This window comes from Adiantum capillus-veneris, chromosome 10 (genome assembly GCF_014529385.1).
Source record: "Adiantum capillus-veneris isolate H3 chromosome 10, ASM1452938v2, whole genome shotgun sequence".
Taxonomy (NCBI): Eukaryota; Viridiplantae; Streptophyta; class Polypodiopsida; order Polypodiales; family Pteridaceae; genus Adiantum; species Adiantum capillus-veneris.
Window position 1 is genome coordinate 777,842 of NC_140940.1, and position 18,884 is coordinate 796,725.

An 18,884-nucleotide genomic window follows, 5' to 3' on the forward strand; every position below is an offset into this window, starting at 1 on the left:
CGATTGCTGATCTGAAAAGACCGACACGCTCCACAAAGTGAGCTCTTCAGGGCTGCGCATTCATTTCAATTCTGTTAGCTCAGCAGTAGTTGCCCAATTCGGTACGGATCTGCATTAACTCAAACTTCAAACTGCCATAACTTCTTCACCGTAGCTCCAATTGACGAGCCGTAAAGACAGGTCGGTAGAGCACATTAAGCACTACAGTTCTAGATCATAATCTCCCACTTGTGCTCACTTCAAGCATATTCCTTTTTGGCATCATTAAGGCATCAATTGGCCCTTTAAAGCCGCATCTGGCATACATTAATCATTAGACATAGCCTATTAACAAGCCCTCATCACTGACCATTAATCAAGTAGGCCTCAAAGAAGCTTAGCTTGCATTTCTCTGCTCTTTTTCTTATCATGGAAGTAGAGCTGCACGACAACGGCGGACATTGTATTATTTATTTGGTAGAGTCAGGGACCAGGCTTGTCGGTCCAATAGGAAAAGGGTAAGAGTGATCGTCGATGAGAGGCGCACTCTAACTGGAACATTCAAGGGATTAGTTGGCTAAGCATGGGCGCCCAAGTGTGAATGGGGTGAGCTCATATAAAAGTCAACTAAACCTAAAATTCACTCATTCTCTCATTTGTGCAATTGAAGAGTGCTCTTGCTCCATCTCCTTCTTCTTCTTCTTCATCTCTTTGTGTGTGTGTGTGTGTGTGTGTGTGTGAGAGAGAGAGAGAGAGAGAGAGAGAGAGAGAGAGAGGGAAAGAGAGGGAGTGTGTGGGCGATCGAGCATTACGAAGGTACGACGGCTGTGAAGCGGTTGAGCGCGGCGTAGCGGCGTCTCCTTCTTCTTCGCGGCGAGGAATCCTCCACGAAGCAAGCGTAGAGCGGTGAGTGACACACCATCGCCTTCTTTGAGCTTACTAGTTTAGGCTTGTTGTGTGTGCTTGGAGCCATTTGTGGCTCACACACGGTGTATTGGCAAGTTCCTTGCATTGATACGTGCGACATACGTGAACATTCACCATCTCTTTATAGAGGGTTTTGGTCCTAGAAGTTGACTAGCTATGTCAAAGAGAGCCAAAAATAGAGCTTCACTACATATGCCATTGTACAACATACTATGAGATAACCTCTTTAGAGAGAGTTTTGGGCCTCTATCTAGATTTATGATTTACCAAATTTAGAGATGTCCTCTTATACCAAGACATCTCTGGGAGATGGATGTTAATCACCTACTTGACCTTCTAAGACAATCTCTACTCAAGGAAACCAAATCTAGACGTCCTATGCACTTTTGAATACAACTCATTCTACAATACTTATGCTTTTTGAAACTAGACCAAAATCATTCGAATTGTTATGGAACTCATAGGAGACACTTTTCTCATCAAGAGGTCACTACCCTATGGACTTGATATCCTACCTAGAACCACCCCATGCAACAATCACGTATAAAGACAGGCAGCAAAATGCAGGTCACCACTTTTTGATTTGTATGATCCTAATCTATAGCTCTACTTGCCACCGTGAACCCACATGTATAAAGAAATCACCAATCGGACACACAATTTGCAAGAAAACTCACCTGGAAGCTTGTAAGAGCTTGCTTCGCGACGACGCCAAAATCCTGCAAGCTTGGCATTGGATTGAAGCCCTAGTTGTTGCTAATGCATTGGTGGTGTCGCTTTTGCAATGGAAGCTCCGTAGAGTGTGTAGGGAAGAGAAGAAATCACACACACACACACACACACACACACACACACACACACACACACACACACACACTATCTCTCTCTCAGACACGGTACATAGTAAACGTGAGATTAGATTAATTCAAAAGTAAGATTAAGGTTACAAAAATTGGCTTATACACAATTCCTCCTTAGAGGCTCATTCCCACAAAGAATATTGGCTGCTTAAACCATTACAAATATTCATTTTGTTTCTAAAAATAGTGATAGAAAAACTTGGGAAAAGCTTCTTTTGTGTGCGGCCATCAACACTCCGCCCTTCTGTGTCCATGTTGTCCCTGACACGATGCGTCTTCATTTCTTGATTTGGTAATAATTCTCATCCTTTGAGTCAGTGGAATCCTTGGGTCTTTAGCAGCTTCAAGTATGACTCGTACCTTATGTTGCTCAATGTGACTGTGGGGCCGAATATTTTGTTGTCATAAGTAAAGAAGCCGGTGTAGAAGGCTTCCTCAAAAGCCTGCATGTGGTAGCTTGGTAAGAACAATATCCTTTGGTATAACAGATGTAACACCTCCAGGGACAGATGCTTTGACAAATCAAATGTCATTGTGGTTGAGTCCGTAGCTTTGGACGGTGCGAACACTTCAATGCGCACCAGGAGGGTTTTGCATATCTTCCTGATCATCACACACGTCAAGTTGGGGGAGCTTGTGAAAAGATTAATGGTGCCCTTTAGGGTTTTCACCATATAAGATACACTTATTCTCTCTCCTTCCTTGGGTGGTGGCATAGATGGGTAATTGAGCCAGGTGGGATGTTTCTTCAAGATTCTGATGTGGTTTTCCCATGTGTGTACACTAGGGACTTAGAAAAACAAAGTGTCATCCCTGATGTTTTGGAGACTTTCACCAAGTACTTTATAAATCCAGGGTACTTGAGGAGCCACACTTTCTCCACTTTGGTTGGGATTCCACTATCTTCTTTGCAGTATCTGAATCTTTGATATCTCCCTCATACACTGGCTCTGTTTCTTCCGCTTTGACTCTTTTCTTTATCACCATCATTTCATACTTTAGGAGAGGGTATGGGAGTAAAGGTTGGATCCATTCCTCCCTAAGCACATTTGTGACAAGCCCTTGGACTCCTATTGAGTGTAACATTCCTGTCTCCCACTCCAAGGCTACCTTGTGGTCTTTTGCTGTGATTTTTTCAATCAGATTTTGGAGGCATGTCTCCTCCTTTGCAGTTAACAATTGCTCTCCTTCCTCCTGTGCCTGTAGTTGTTCTTCTAGGTGCTGAAGTTCTTCTGTATCTTCAGAAAACTCCAAGGGCTCATCTCTGGTGTTAATCCCAAGGTCACTGGGCCCTGATTTTATTTCTTATGTCCTTGCTTCGATTATTTCTTTTTGTAGTTTTGTTACTAGTTGTTGAAAAAGTCTATCCTTCTTTGTAGCTTCTTCTTCTTGATCTACCAACAGCTCTTGCAGAGTATCTAACTGTAGTTGGAGCTCTTCGTGTTCTTTTTGGAGTTCTTGGTGTTGAGCCTTCATTCTTTCCTCTGCGACTAGGGACCTTTCTGCCATATGCATTCATTGTCTTTGTTCTAGCCATAATTACTTTTGTAGGGTAGTGATTTGTGCTTCCAAAGCTTGTATAGCTTGGTTATCTGCTCTTGTAAGTGCCCATGCAGCCCTCGAGGTTGCTCTGAGTCTCTTGAGTGTCAAGTCCTAGAGCTTTAATTTGGCTTTTAGCTCCATCACTTCATCTTTTACTGCTTCCAGCTCATCCTCCACTCTTTTCTTTTCTTCCTGGAGATTCTTTACTTCCCACAAAACCTTTGCCATTTGCAGTGTCAGATTGTCTCGTTCAGTTCCGACCTCTCTTAGTGTTGTACTGAGAGTCTAAAGCTCTTTTTTTTCTTCCTCAACTTTTTGGTTTGTAATGTGGATCATGCTTGAGAGGTGATCACGTTCCATGCGCATATTGTCTTCCCTGGTATGCAACATGCTATTTTCTTCAGTCAGTGTTAGAGACCATGTTCTAATTCTATTAAGTACTTGATATGCGGCTATCACATCCTCTTAATTTTCTGCAATCAGGTTTCTTGCTGATGGTCTAGGAGTTGGGTCAAAAAAGGGAACCTGGTGTCCCATACTCAACATGACTCCTATCGGAGGTGCTCTCCATGTGCTGGCCAATGGTCTCCATTGTGGTGCATGCAGGATTTGGACCAACCCTGGCACTCCAAGCTGTGGGGATTGCCTTTCTTGTGCACTTCTCTATGTTTTGTGGTCTAACTACAGTCCTTTCTCTTCGACTCCAAGCTGTGAGGATTGCCTTTCTTGTGCTCTTCTCTACGTTTTGTGGTCTAGTCCTTTTGATCTATCAGCTCTCGTTTGTTCCTTAGGAATATCATTTCCCTCTTGCTCCTATATGGAAGCCCACGGTGCGGTTGGAGTGCCATAGACCACCATAGAAGCCTCTACCGATGTGTATCCTACTTGAAGGAGGTCTTCATAAGTGTCCCTTTCTTCTTTTTCCTTGTCTTTTGGTGGAGGTGCTTCCTCTTCTGTCTTTTTTGGTGAGTGTTGTGGTGGGGATGTAGAGGGGTTTGGACTTGGAGGAGGAGTAGAGGAGCTTGGTGGTGGGGTTGCATTTTTTGTATGGTCACCTTCTTGACCTATCTTTACTGAAGCCTCTGGCGTTTCTTTCAACTCTCTCTTGATATCTTGTACCTGTGAAGGCCTCTAAATTCTGGTGTTTAGTTTCTTCATAGGCTCGGATGTATCCTCCAGCGGTCCAGCGGTCTTGAGGAGCTTCCTCTGATTTTTTATGGTTCTGGTACCCAATACTCCTCAAAGTCTCTTTTGAGTGCCCGTTTTGCCCTGAACTGCTCAATCAACCTCTATATCCAAGTGTTTTTTTGGTTGTGTATCTCTTTGGGCCTTGATTCTTTTGCCAACCTCATCGTACCCTTCTTCTTTTGGGGCTCCTCAAACTCTGTGGTGACTGGTGGTGCTACTACTATTACTGGTTCATCTTCTGTATCTTGCTTTAACTTGAACCACTCATTTTGTGTTGGTGGATTGGGCCACTGTTCTCTTGTGCCGATAGTTTCATATGCAATCTTTGTCAGTGTTTCTCCACCTCCAATGTACTTGGGATTTTCTATACCCATGCCGACCACTTGCTCATGCAGATATTGGGTGTAATTCACTTCTTTGTGCACGTTGCTTTTCAATGCCCAAGTTATTGTAGTAACCACTACATGGGGAGGCATTGTGTACTTTTGTGGCAACTTGCTGCAAACATGGAAGTATTGGTTGTAAAGTTTGCAGATCTTTGCAGTCTTGGGCCTACCAGGTCTTTGAATTTCTGATTGGGTTTCTTTTGAGAGTAGACCTTTACTTCATCTCTTCTTTCTCTAACGGAGCTACACTTATTGTGGAGCCCTGGTGCATCTGCTATGGTTGAGGTGTAATCACCATCTCTGTCTTCTGTTCATCCAACACAATAATCACCGCCTTGCCAACTTTCTAGATTAAGCTGACTAGCTTGTAGACTCTTTGCATATCTACACCCACTGGTGGTGCTGTGAAGAAGTTGTACAAATTTTCTCTTTCCAATCGGGTGAGTGTTTCTTCTTTATTTGCATATTCCAGCATTTCTCGTGGATCCATTGGGACATCCACTGTATTTCCTTGTGGCTCTTTGAATGTACTGAGGCGGGAAACAAGAAGAGCGGCCTCTAAACACCCTTCAAGGCTCCCGTGCTACTCAATTGGGGCTGGGGCAATCACAATCAAAGACAACAACAACCCATAGCCGAAAACCAAACAAGAAAAGGGGCACCACCTAGTTGTAGATGTGAACTAGGACGCATGCAATATCTCCTTGTACTCAAACACACAAAGGGAGGGGAATGCAAGATAGCCACACACACCAAACACAAACATTCACCACACCAGAGAGAGGTAAAGAGCACAAATCAACTTGAGCAACTCAGTCTTAGCCTTAAAGACTAGATGCACACAAAGCTGGTGACAAACAGAGAGACAACACAAAACTTGACCTTGTTGCCAATACACGAATTGTCTTAGGGTCACGGGAGCCCTCTCACCGAGCACCCTCTTACAATTGACTTTTGGGAAAACAATTCAACAAGCCCTCAAACCACCAAGCATGAAATGGCACAACAGAATTCAAGGACAATATACCTTCAACCACCTGATGAGCCAACTTATCAAGTCAATTTGGAGAGAAGAGTCGTAGTTGCTGCATACAATTGCACCCAAAACTATAAATCTTATTTATGCACAAGAGTAGGCTACAAGTGTGATGAAGAGTATGGCATCACTTCACTCTAGATGGCATAACTAACCTCAAGCTTCTCCATGCACCTATGTGTAGTGATGGAATAGAGCACTCACAATGCACACACTCTACACAACTAGGCTTGAAGAGTGGTGTGTTATGTGTGGAAAATGGTGTGGGTAGTGTGATCATGTGTTGATTTACAGGGAGAGAAGGGCTCTATTTATAGGTTTTAGAAGCCCCGATTAGGATTAGACCTAATCAAGTTTATTTGAAGAAATCAAAGATTATGCATATTTTTATTTTTTAAATGAGGGTGGGTCTCTCTTATCCTTTGAGTCACATGGATGTGGGCTCAAGGGAAGAGAATTATTGAGGGTGAAAGGAGAGAGAGGTGAGTAACTTGGAGGTGCCTACTCTAGTAGATAGTAGAGGGTGCAATTTACAAGAAGGGTTAGTTGTTAGTAATTACTAGAAAATGTTAGTGGAATATTTACAAAAGTGATGAAGACTTGATTGTCGAGGAACCAAGGGTGAATGAGGTGGATGAGCACTTGAGATTGGTGAAACCTCCAAGAATTATGGACTCACCCTTATGAAAATGAGCGCCAGTTCTTCTTCTTCTTCTTCTTCTGCTTCGTGCACCGCCTTCACGGTTGATCTCCACGATGAAGATGAGGATTATTGATGAAAAACCTCTGATTTGTAGAGGTTATGCAAGGATAAAGTGCTAAAAATTCATGCCTTTTAGAGGAGTTAACGTGAAATTGTAATTTGGGGGTAGTAGAGAGTGGTATGAGAGCATATGTGTATGTAGAAGGCTATGGTGGTAAGAGGGGAAGGAGAGATGGTGAAGAAGGTGAGAGGGGCATGGAAATCTGTACATTTGAAAGGATTATGAAGAGGGATGAGTGTGTATGTGGGTGGGAGTGTTCGTGATTTTCTCCAAAAATGCTGAAATATTTATGTAAAATAATTCAGCTCATGAGCTACATTTTGTATGTTGACAACTTTTGCTGATTCGGATGATAGAAGTGTACCAAAATTTGCCCAAAAAGCTATGTATTGTGGGACTGCAAAGGTGCTTATGTGGGACCCTTTTTGGTTGAATTCTCCTTATACATCCAAAGGTGAGTCCCCCATCATCTATGCCATGACCTAAGGAATCCAAGTGGCCCTTGCCACATGCATGGATGATGATTTTTGAAGAATAAAAAACAATTGTACATGATAGACCTAGTACTTGGATTTTTCCTAGCCCTTGTCTTTATGAGCACATGGTGTATGGAAAAAAATGTGCACGAACCATGAATGAATATCATGATAGAAGTATTTTATTTTGTATTTGGGTGAAAGGGGAAAATATGCAAGTGAAGAAAATATCTAGTGAAAGTGAGTGACAGTGTAGAAACAAATTTCGACTTCCACGAGGGTGCGGCGTGAAATACATGGGTTTATTTTGTAAAAATAAATAATATGGGGTATGTACACACTAACATAGAAATATTTCATGCCATAAAAGGATGCAAAGAGATTTAGAAAGAAATGCACACTTAGGTCTACATATTTACACAGTTACCGAATAAATTGAGAAAATAATGCTATGCTTAGGTCCTTTATAAGAAATATATTATACACGAATAGATATATATATATATATATATACATACATATACATATATATATATATACATACATATACATATATATATATATATATACATATATATACATATATACATATATATTCATATATATATATATATATATATATATATATATATATATATATATGAATATATATGTATATATATATATATATATATATAAACCTAACCTGATGACTAGCTCCATGAAGATTTTTAGAAAACATGGAAAAGAGTCTAACACACACATGCCTATGTACAATGCAAGAGCAAGCTTAGCCATCGTGCTAATGTGTTTTTATTGTGTGAAGTGGCTCATTAAACAAAATTTTTGAGGGCCAAAAAACGGCTATCATTCAGCCCTCCCCTTGGATGATGGTATATTCATGTACCATCATTCGGTGCACAATGCTAATTGCGGGTGGTTATGTAGTGCTTTGTCCATCATTCCTTTGTCCCTTGTTACTTTTTCATCCTGATATTTCACATATGAAGAGCATGATTTTGCTTGATGGGAGAGAGAGCAATAGTAGCAGCATATCTCCCTAGACTTCTCCTTGCATTGTTGGTTCTTTAAGTCCTTTGGAAGGAGGCGGCTTAAATATGACTTTAGTCGGTAGCCATTTACCTTCTTAGCATGCTCCTTTCCATCCAAATCCACGAGCTGATAGTAGCTAGAGTTGAAGGTCTTCTTGACAATGTATGGTCCCTGCCATCTGGTCTCAAATTTGGCATCAAACCGATTATCAAGTCGATTGTCATACCTTAATACAAGGTCTCCCTCTTTGATACCTTTATCTTTGACCTTTTTGTCGAGCTTGTCCTTTATTTGTGTAGCCTTTCTTTTATAGCACTCATAAGCCGCCTTCCGTTTCCATTCTAGTTCTGCTAGGGTGAGAAGGCGATCTTCCCATGCTGCTTCTTCTCCTTGTGCCACCTTTCCATGAAGTCGCATTGTTGGAATGTTGAGCTTGATGGGTTGCAAAGCTTCTTGACCATAGACTAGGTGGAAGGGTGTGACCTCTGTTGCTTCCTTGTAGGTAGTCCGATAGGCCCACAATGCTCCATCCAAGAAGTCGCATTGTTGGAATGTTGAGCTCGATGGGTTGCAAAGCTTCTTGACCATAGACTAGGTGGAAGGGTGTGAACTCTGTTGCTTCCTTGTAGGTAGTCCGATAGGCCCACAATGCTCCATCCAAGAAGTCATCCCATAGCTTTGTCTTGTTCTTTACCATCTTTCAGATGATTCCTACAATGATGCCATTACCTTCTCTACTAAACCATTTGACTGAGGATAGTAGGGTGTGCTATGCCGATGTAGAATGTGAAGCTCATCACAAACTTCTGTGAGAAATCCCTTCCTAAATCCTGGACCATTATCAAAAACAATCTCCAAAGGTGTGCCAAATCTGCAACAAATGTGAGTGTACACAAACTTGCTAACTGTCCTCTCATTTACTCTTGCCACAGTTTGAGCTGCTACCCACCTAGTCATGTAGTCTATGTCCACCAAGATATACAATTTTCCATTTTTAGTCCTAGGCAATGGACCCATAGCATCAATGCCCCATTTTTCAAACGGATCATTTGCAAGGACTAACTGACGTGGACCATGTAACAAAGGCTTGTTTCCATTAATCTGACAATTATGGCAGCTTAGCTTAGTAATTAGCATGGTGGAGGAGATGAGCATGCATTGAAGCTTGGCTCTTGGGTTGATTTACATCACAAAGCCAAGAGTTGTTGGTATAGGCCTCCCTTCTCACAAGCTTGGAGTAGGTGGTAAGCTTTCCATTAAAGCTTGAGAAGGAGAGAGAGTCTTCTTTACTTCACACATGAGATTGTGTGAGTGTGTGTGTGTGATAATGCCTTGAAAAAATCAGCCCCCTCTCTCTCTTGGGCGACCCCTCTTGCTATTTTCTCTTGGTATCCTGTCATTGGACCTCCCTAGGGCTAGCCAATGACAATTAAGCAGCATAAGTGATAGCCTTCTGACATGTGTCCCCCTTTCCCCTTTTGTGAGAGCTTTAGGTAATTTAATAATTCAACTAAACTCTCATTGGACCCCTTTGCCTCCTGGCCAATAGGAATCAGGCAAGCCATTGGGCTGCTGGATGCGCATTGGACCCCTTGGGAGACTGTCCAATAGTCTTCTAGAGGACTTAATTCTCATTGGTTCTTTTATTAAGTGTTGTTAAATTAATTAAACTAGATTTACTCTAGCCTAATTCTCATTGGTCCACCTCCAAGGCCATCCAATAGGAATTGGGTACACCTTGTGGGCATCTGGGCTAGGGAGCTGACACAGTGTCCCTCATTCCCTTTGTGTAAAGGGAGCTTGTGTGTGTGTGTGTGTGTGTGTGACTTTCTCTCTCATCCCCTACAAGCTAGGCTCGCCCCTTCCTATGTAGGGATTTGAAAAGACTTTTGGGACACACATAAAGCATCCAACTCCCCCCATGGTTGACCTTTGGACACAAACTTTAAATTGCTGGAACCTTAGCATTTTAGAAGTCTTAATGGGCTGAACCTTAGGGTCTTTTTAGCCCATTTCTGCACATGGCTCTTTTGCAGATGGCCCCCCCTTTGGATCCCTATTTTCCCTCCTCAGGATCCCTACTGTGGCCGGTCTGCTAGCTTAACCAATATTCTAGCTTTTTCTCCCCTGTCACTTTCCCATATTAAATGATCAGTTTAACATGAGAAAATCATTTAGGAGACTTAGATATTGATTATTATGACATTCCTATCACCTAAGACGGACGTTGTATTATTTATTTGGTAGAGTCAGGTACCAGGCTTGTCGATCAAATAGGAAAAGGGTAAGAGTGATCGCCGATGAGAGGCGCACTCTAACTGGAACATTCAAGGGATTAGTTGGTTAAGCATGGGCGCCCAAGTGTGAATGGGACGAGCTCATATAAAAGTCAACTAAACCTAAAATTCACTCATTCTCTCATTTGTGCAATTGAAGAGTGCTCTTGCTCCATCTCCATCTTCTTCTTCTTCATCTCCTTGTGTGTGTGTATGCGAGAGTGCGAGAGCGAGAGAGAGAGAGAGAGAGAGAGAGAGAGAGAGAGAGAGAGAGAGAGAGAGAGAGAGAGAGAGAGAGAGAGAGAGAGAGAGAGAGAGAGAGGATTACGGCGGCACGACGGCGGCGAGGCGGTTGAGCGCGGAATAGCAAAGTCTCCCTCTTCTTTGCAGCGAGGAATCCTCCGAGATAGGAAGCGTAGAGTGGTGAGTGACACACCATCGCCATCTTTGAGCTTACTAGTTTAGGCTTGTTGTGTGCTTGGAGCCATTTATGGCTCGCACACAGTGTATCGGCCAGTTCCTTGCATTGACACGTGCGACATACGCGCACATTTTTGGCGCCTTTTTTGGGGAATGCCATATACTAAGCTTAAATGGTACTCTGTGCTTCTTTTTGTGGTGAAATTTCAATTGTAGGAAAGGTAGGGAAGGAAGGTGTGTGTGTTGAGAAGAAGGATTTTGTGTTGCTAATGTGTATTTCTTTGTTAATGAAGTGTTGAAAGGTTAGTGTGTTTTCTCTGTGATAAGGTCTTAGTATTAAAGTTGTTAGTTCTGTGTAATGCAAAGTACAGTAAGTAGGAAGTAGATCTGTGAGAGCTAATGAAGTGTGTTAGTGTGTAACAGTAGGTGTATTAGTTGTAAGTAGGTAGATAGAGTGTGTGTGTGCTCGTGCGCAGGCCGTGGCAACCTTATCTCCAAAAAAATAAAAATAAAAATTTAAAGGAAGGACCAGGATTGGGAATATCTCCCAAACCCAAGCCCAAGCTCATGCTCAGGCTCAGGCCTCAGTCGCCCTTTAAAATTACGTATTTTAGCTTCACACGTAGCTAAAAATTGACTTTTTTGAGGACCAACGGAGCTTCAGGTGACCGAACGTTGTGCTGTAAAGCACACCGCGACCCTCTGAGTAATACGCTCGTTTTGTGCTATCACACACTTTAATCAAAGAAACCGATCATCAAAAAACATAAAAAAACGAGTGAAAACGGACGCCTAAAAAAAGTAAGTAGTTAATCTTCAAGGTTATTTGCCGACGTTTGTAGGGTGCCAAAGGCACATGCATCTGTGCTTTGGTTGTGTGATAGAGACAGAGCAACTAGGGAGAATTTTGACTTACGCAAGTTCTCATTATCCACCTACCTTAGGTTTTGGGCTCTCCGCAGGGACCCAAGGTAGTACAAACCAAGACCCGAACATAGCGGCTAGTGACTCTTCCTTTGACTACGACGTCATGGAGGGTTTCCCAATGACTAATCCCGATAGCTCAAGCCAAGACATGCATGCCACGGGCCCACGGTCTAGGCTGAGCGTGCTTAGCCGCTTGAAGGAAACCTTGAGTAGAGCCACTCGCTCCGAACATGGAGCTAATGATGTAAATGAGGGGGGTGGAGAAGTAAATTCGCCATTCATGACAAACGTAGACCATATGCTATTAGAGAATGTGCATGTGAATAGTCCATTCACTGCACCCCCTGTGTCTTTAGAACTATTCCCTCTGAGGTTATATTACCTGATAGTAGAAGCCTTGCCGAAGTGCAATAGGTTGAGTGGTATATTCTTGCAGCAAGGGAAAAGGAATCGAGAGCTTACGCAAGGCGAAGCAACGAAGAGAGTTAAAAGCGAAAGCCCCTATGTCAATATCCTTGCTAAGAGAGCAATCAAGTTCTCATGACTTAGCAACCGCTAAGGGCCAACCCTTATAAAGCAACATTGCATCTAGCTCAAAGGACACCCCTAGCACCTTAATCCTAGATGGAGTGTTCTTAAATGAGAACTAGAAGTACAAACTACAAACAGAAACTCTAACCGACCTATACACAGGTCACACCTATCACGTGGGTTGGTTAGATGTCCTACAATCCACAATGGTTGCTACTAGTGTGGAGGATCAACAACAAAGAGTTTGTGAGGTCATCCATAGGGTGATTGAGTTAGAGAGACAGAACAAGGGGATCCACATGCCTTCAACGAGTCTCATGAGATTCTTGGATATAGGGAAGTCTAAACAACCAACCTTATCGCGAACGGCGACTCCCTCGGTAAGTATGATGGATCCTCCATATGTTGTTTCGCCAGGGGTCTCAGTGAAATATGAGCCCACAAGTGATAGCTTTACCTTTCCAAGTCTAGCTCATCTTTCCCTTGATGACACCGTGGCTACCATGCCTACCCCAATGATGGGCATGCCAAGAAACACGGCATGGATCTCATTTGTTAGTAAAGCACCGCTATATGGTAGCTCAATGCCTGCAACAGTACCTACAAGTGCTTACCAATTGTATGCACCTATGGGTCATCGCACTCATGTAGTCCCAACCCCTCCCATTGTTTCAACAACCTATGCTCCACAACCACAACACCCAAGTTCTTATTTCCATGGGACCATACCGGCTAGCATTTGCATGTCACATCCGACGTTTGCTATGCCTAGGGCCACACATATGAACTTTGGGCCACCACATGGCACAACACCGTACCCAACGTGGAACCCAAGGGCTTCCTATACGCGAAGCCCAATGCCAATACCTACTCCACATGTAGTCTCTGGAGCGCCTTCACCCACGGTGCCTGCTCACTTAGGTGACTTGGCAACATTTGCTCAAGCTATTGGTCAATCTATTGCTGAGAATATGCGTAACACGCCTGATAGAGAGCCTAGAAGTAAGGCGGTACAAATAGCCAAGCTCACGCAAAAATTTAGTGGAGATGAGTATGTGAGAAAGCATATTGAAGTGCTTGAACAAATATGAGATTCTCTAGGAGAACATAATGAGCTGCATAAGAGTAATGCTTTAAGCCTAACCTTAAGTGGGAAGGCTGGGGATTGGTATAGAACCCTAAGGGTGGAAGAAAAAACAATTTACCCTACTCTTAGGAGACTGTTCTTGAAAGAATACATACGAGAGGGAGTGCTTTGGGGTATAGCCTCTCACCTCTAGAAAGCCCAACGAGAGGAAGGAGAGTCGGCGAGAGACTTTATTAGTCACTTAAAGCATTTAAATTCTCGTTTTAATCCAAATGAACGCTTCAATAATAACCAATTGCTTGATAGATTCATTAGGGGATCACATGAGGACATCTACAATGGCCTCGTCATTAGAGGTATCACCACTTGGGAAGCAATCACCACCAATGCGATCCAATTGGAGGATAATTTAATGATTCAAGGAGAAAGAGTGTCTGTTGAGCCTAAATCTATTAGCTCGCAAGCATCAGGGCATCAGCCAATGACCCTAAAGCCTATTGCTAAGGAGCCAAATATATATGAGATGACTTTAGCAGATCTCACCAAGGCTATTTAAGAGAGTCTTAGAGACAATCGTGCTCCGCAAAACAATCATATGTATCCAAGAAGGGAGCAACAATGGTGCTCATTATGCTATGGACCGCATAGTACCAGTGAATGCTCTACTTTTAGAGTAAAATTCAATGGGAATTGCAATGCTTGTGGAAGGTATGGTCATCAAGATAAGGATTGCATATTATTTCAGCGCGTGATGGCCAATAGATAAACCTTAGCATGGACAGACACACCTCGAGTGCTTGCATTGATGCCGGCCCCACCTCTTGAACAAACAACACAACACATGGTCCCTAGGGCCCAAAATGTTGTTCAAACAACACCCTTACCACCTGCAGTGCTAGGACCGCAACCACCACATCTGAGAATCACTTCCATGAATCAAGTGGGTTGTGAGTCATCTATTGCTTGTTTGGAAGGCTGTGAGGAAGATATAGACCCTAATATTGCCTATTGTATGTATGTGCTTGAATAAAGTCCACAATACTACATGGAGGACTATTGGGGACAAGTCAAACTTGTATATCAAGTAGCTGTTCTTGCGGAAAGAGGCCAACATATCAATTACACTGCTAAGAGACCACCGCTTCAATGCTATGAGTCTGAAGGTCCACATCGTGTAGCCGAGTGTCCTATTAGGCTACAAAAAAATGCCACACTAATGCAAACCAATCAAGCGAGCACGTCTACAATGCCAATACTAATGTGTAATTGATATGGCATAGATCATTTGATTGCCCAATGTCCAAATAATCCAAATGCACAGAAGATCATGCCATTAAAGTTGATTGAGGTTACCGAGGAGCCATCACAAAGTACACTTGTGGTACCAGTAAACGTACTCACACGATCGATGCTCCAAAAACAAAATTATATTCTTGAGGAAAGAGACACGACATCAATTGCCCAATCTCAAAAAACAAAGAAAACACGAAGGAAGAGATCGGAAACAGCGAAGTCAGACCCCAGTTCAAAGACCAACATAGGGATTGGTGACGACCCCATATATATGAACGACGCTGAAGAGGATTCTGATTGTGAAACCATGGAGACCAAAACGACCACTAAGATAGAAACCAACAAGGAAGATCCTTATGGACCACAATGGTCAGGATCCAAGAAGAAGATACAGAGGAGATTGAGGGAGTCAAGCAATTAAGGAGTTTGGTAGAAGATACCCAAAGGGATCTAGAACCAGCACCTAGGCAGATCCAGATTACAGACACCATGTTCCCTATGCAACAACAACCTCACCAAGTCCAAAGACCCTTAGCCATACCTAGTGTCATCCAAGAAGAAAGTGACTTAAAGTCATGGGAAAGTGGGCGTACTCACTTCTTGATGGAAAGAATGTTTATAGAGGGACTACTTGATCCTATCAAAGAAATGGAGATCCCATCTTCCCCACGTCAAGGGATTGAAGTCCAAAAGGTGCCCTTAAATATTTCCAAATTGATGGATTTCATGTCTTTAGAAGTTAGAACCACCATCATGTCCAAACTATATAAAGAGCCTGAGCTAGTCTCAGCTCTTCCAGCCTTCCTTAATGGAGAATGAAGTTTGGGCTACCACAATTTGCACAGATGGATGGAGCTGGGGAGATGCCAATAGAGGAGGAACACTTAGATCCACAACCCAACGTAGATGAGAACCTTGTTATAAAAATACCTGTTAACAAGTTGGGACAATACTTTGAGGGTGATGAATCCAATGCAACCATACCAATCACTGCTAAGGGATTAACTGTGAAGGGAATCCTTGATGGTGGCGCTCAGGTTAGCATTGTGACTAAAAATTTCTGGAAAAATATGGGAAGACCTCACCTTGCGACCACAACCATAGTAGTGAAGATGGCCAATGGGTCTATTGTTAAACCTATTGGGATGCTAGAAGACCTCAAGATCAAGGTCTTTGGACATAAAATAAGGATTACCTTCATTGTTATGGATTTCTCCAAGCACACTATGGCATCTAAGATGATCTTAGGATATCCTCTCATGAGGGAAGCAAAAATGGTGCATGACTGGTCTATTAGACTTGCAGTTCCAAGATTCTGTCATTCGAGTGGATCTTATAACTGTTTGAGCACATCCTCTAGGAAACAGGTTTAGAATTGATCATAGATCTGACACCACTATTCACTGGGCCCCATTGCAGTATTGCTACACGTGTAAAGCAGACACTGATGTTGGGGAAGATTCTCCTTATCTGTACGTACTACCTGGGATGACTAAGTCGGACAATGTGGATTGGGTCCACCTAGCAGCAACCATAGACACTTGGGGAATAGGGGGACGACCTGGGTAACACCTCAGGGGGATGAAATGCCCGTACCCTTAAATATGCTACAAGCAATGCATATAGATTTTGACAAGGCTCATCTTAATATAACAAAGAAAACATACAAGTGGGTCCCTAAAGCTTCTTTAGCGACCATAGCTAGTGCTAAAAAATAGAAGCCTTGTAAGAAACGTCCCACTCGCCCCAAAAAATGTAAGGGAACGTGGCGGTGGATTTCTAAACAACTATTGAAAGCCCAAGGCTACTATAAAGGAAATGATCAAATCTGGGTGCCAAAATGTAAATTGTGCTCTTACTTGTCATCGGCCCCATGTGAGCTCAACCCTATGGCTCCAAAATGAATCAACGATTGTGGAAAGAAAAAAATGACAAAATGCTACACACCCGCTCCAGAGCTAGTTTTGGTACCAAAGAAAGAATAATTTGTTCCACCTAGCTCAGGAAGGGGGGAGTCCCATGAAGCTTCTAGCTGCTCATGTAATGCATCCATAGAGGTAAAATCTTCTCCATAGCCTCCACCTACAATAGTGGACCTCCATAAAGCTGCAAAGGAATCCACACCTCCCAGTGTTCTAGAATCACCTGATGAACTACTTCAAATTCGATCCTGGGAGAGTACGATAGGAGTGTTTCTGTTTTAGACTCTATTGATTAGCAAAGTTCTTTTTTTCCACTGATGTGCCTCCTAGAGGTATTCTTTGTGTTTCCTAGTGTGTACAAGAACGCGTTATTGTGGTTAGGATTTAGACCTTCATGGAATATTTCTCTCATCCACTTTTCAAATCAAGAGTGATCATCAACACAAACAGGTGTTTCTTGTCCATTAGCATTGCCCCTTATCTTTTTGCATCCATGTTTGTCTGCTTTAATTGTGATTGGTAGCATAATATTCAACACATTTGCTTAGTATCAAACATTAAATTCAATGTAATTTTTTGTCACAATCACTTGTCTAGGTTTAAAAATCAAGCAATCCGATTAAGCTAGTTTGACCAAGATAAGTGTTAGAGATTTTCTCTTAACACCATGGGGAAATCCTTCCTAATAATCAATGGTTACTTACGTTCTTAATCCGATTTAGGCAGCATTGTGTGAAATGTACTAGGGCTTTCTAGTGGGCTTAGTCCCTATTGACCTTTAGCTTAAGTATTATAAAGGGAGTTTACTAGGGTGATGAGCCTGGGGAGGTGTAACAGTGTTATATGACCCCCCAAAGTTACAAAATTAAAATGCTGCAAACGAACAAACAAAAAATCAAAGTGCCACAATGTAAAATCTTAAGCTGGAAGAGAAACCTCAGCTTGATTTGGTACTCCAGTCACATGTATAGCCTATGGTACTAGAGCCCTAGAGGTCCCAGTGTGGGCGCTTTTCCTTGAAAAGCAAAAAACCCAACGCATACAAAATAAGCACACAATCAAAATTGAAACAATGTGAAAAGACTTTGGGGGGTCAAAGAAAAGTAAATAAGTCAGGCGATGATTTCATGAGAATTCCTTTTATCGTAACTTAACTACGAGGTCTTTTAGGTATAGCCTCTAGTCAAGACTCAGACATGAAATACTTGGCTCTCGCAATTAAATAACTTAATTGACCAAAGAAAATTGAGAAGCTTGCCCGTGGTATTAATAGTCAATCTTTAGTGCCTTTTGTCCATTAAATTAGTGACCCCAGCCTTGTTTAATTTTTTACCTTTACAACTGTTAATGTGTTTGATTATATTGAATTTTAATGTTTATTGCTGAAAAATGGTTTAGAATTTTGCTACCAATCAATTTGTCTGCCTAAAACTACATATGCTTTTTAATTGTATATGAGAATGCAATTACTGTGCCAATGTTCTTTGATTTTGCAGTGACTGAAGAAGGCTAAGGACATTCGTCTCAAATGCTCTTCCACCTCAACGAACGATCTTCAAATCAATAGCTTCCGAGGACGGAATCTACATCAGGAAGGGGGGCATGTTAACCCATACGCACATTCCTATCACCTACAATGGGCACTGTATTATTTATTTGGTAGAGTCAGGTACCAGGCTTGTTGGTCCAATAGGAAAAGGGTAAGAGTGACCGCCGATGAGAGGCGCACTCTAACTAGAACATTCAAGGGATTAGTTGGCTAAGCATGGGCGCCCAAGTGTGAATGGGGCGAGCTCATTTAAAAGTCAACTAAACCTAAAATTCATCATTCTCTCATTTGTGCAATTGAAGAGTGCTCTTGCTCCATCTCCATCTTCTTCTTCTTCATCTCCTTATGTGTGTGTATGCGAGAGAGAGAGAGAGAGAGAGAGAGAGAGAGAGAGAGAGAGAGAGAGAGAGAGAGAGAGAGAGAGAGAGAGCGAGTGATCGAGCATTGCGGCTGCACAACAGCGGCGAGGCGATTGAGCGTCGTGTAGCTGCGTCTCTCTCTTCTTCGCGGCAAGGAATCCTCCACGACAGCAAGCGTAGAGCGGTGAGTGACACACCATCGCCATCTTTGAGCTTACTAGTTTAGGCTTGTTGTGTGCTTGGAGCCATTTGTGGCTCGCACAGTGTATCGGCAAGTTCCTTGCATTGACACGTTGTCGTGCCGTGGCACGTGCATGGTGGGAACAGAAG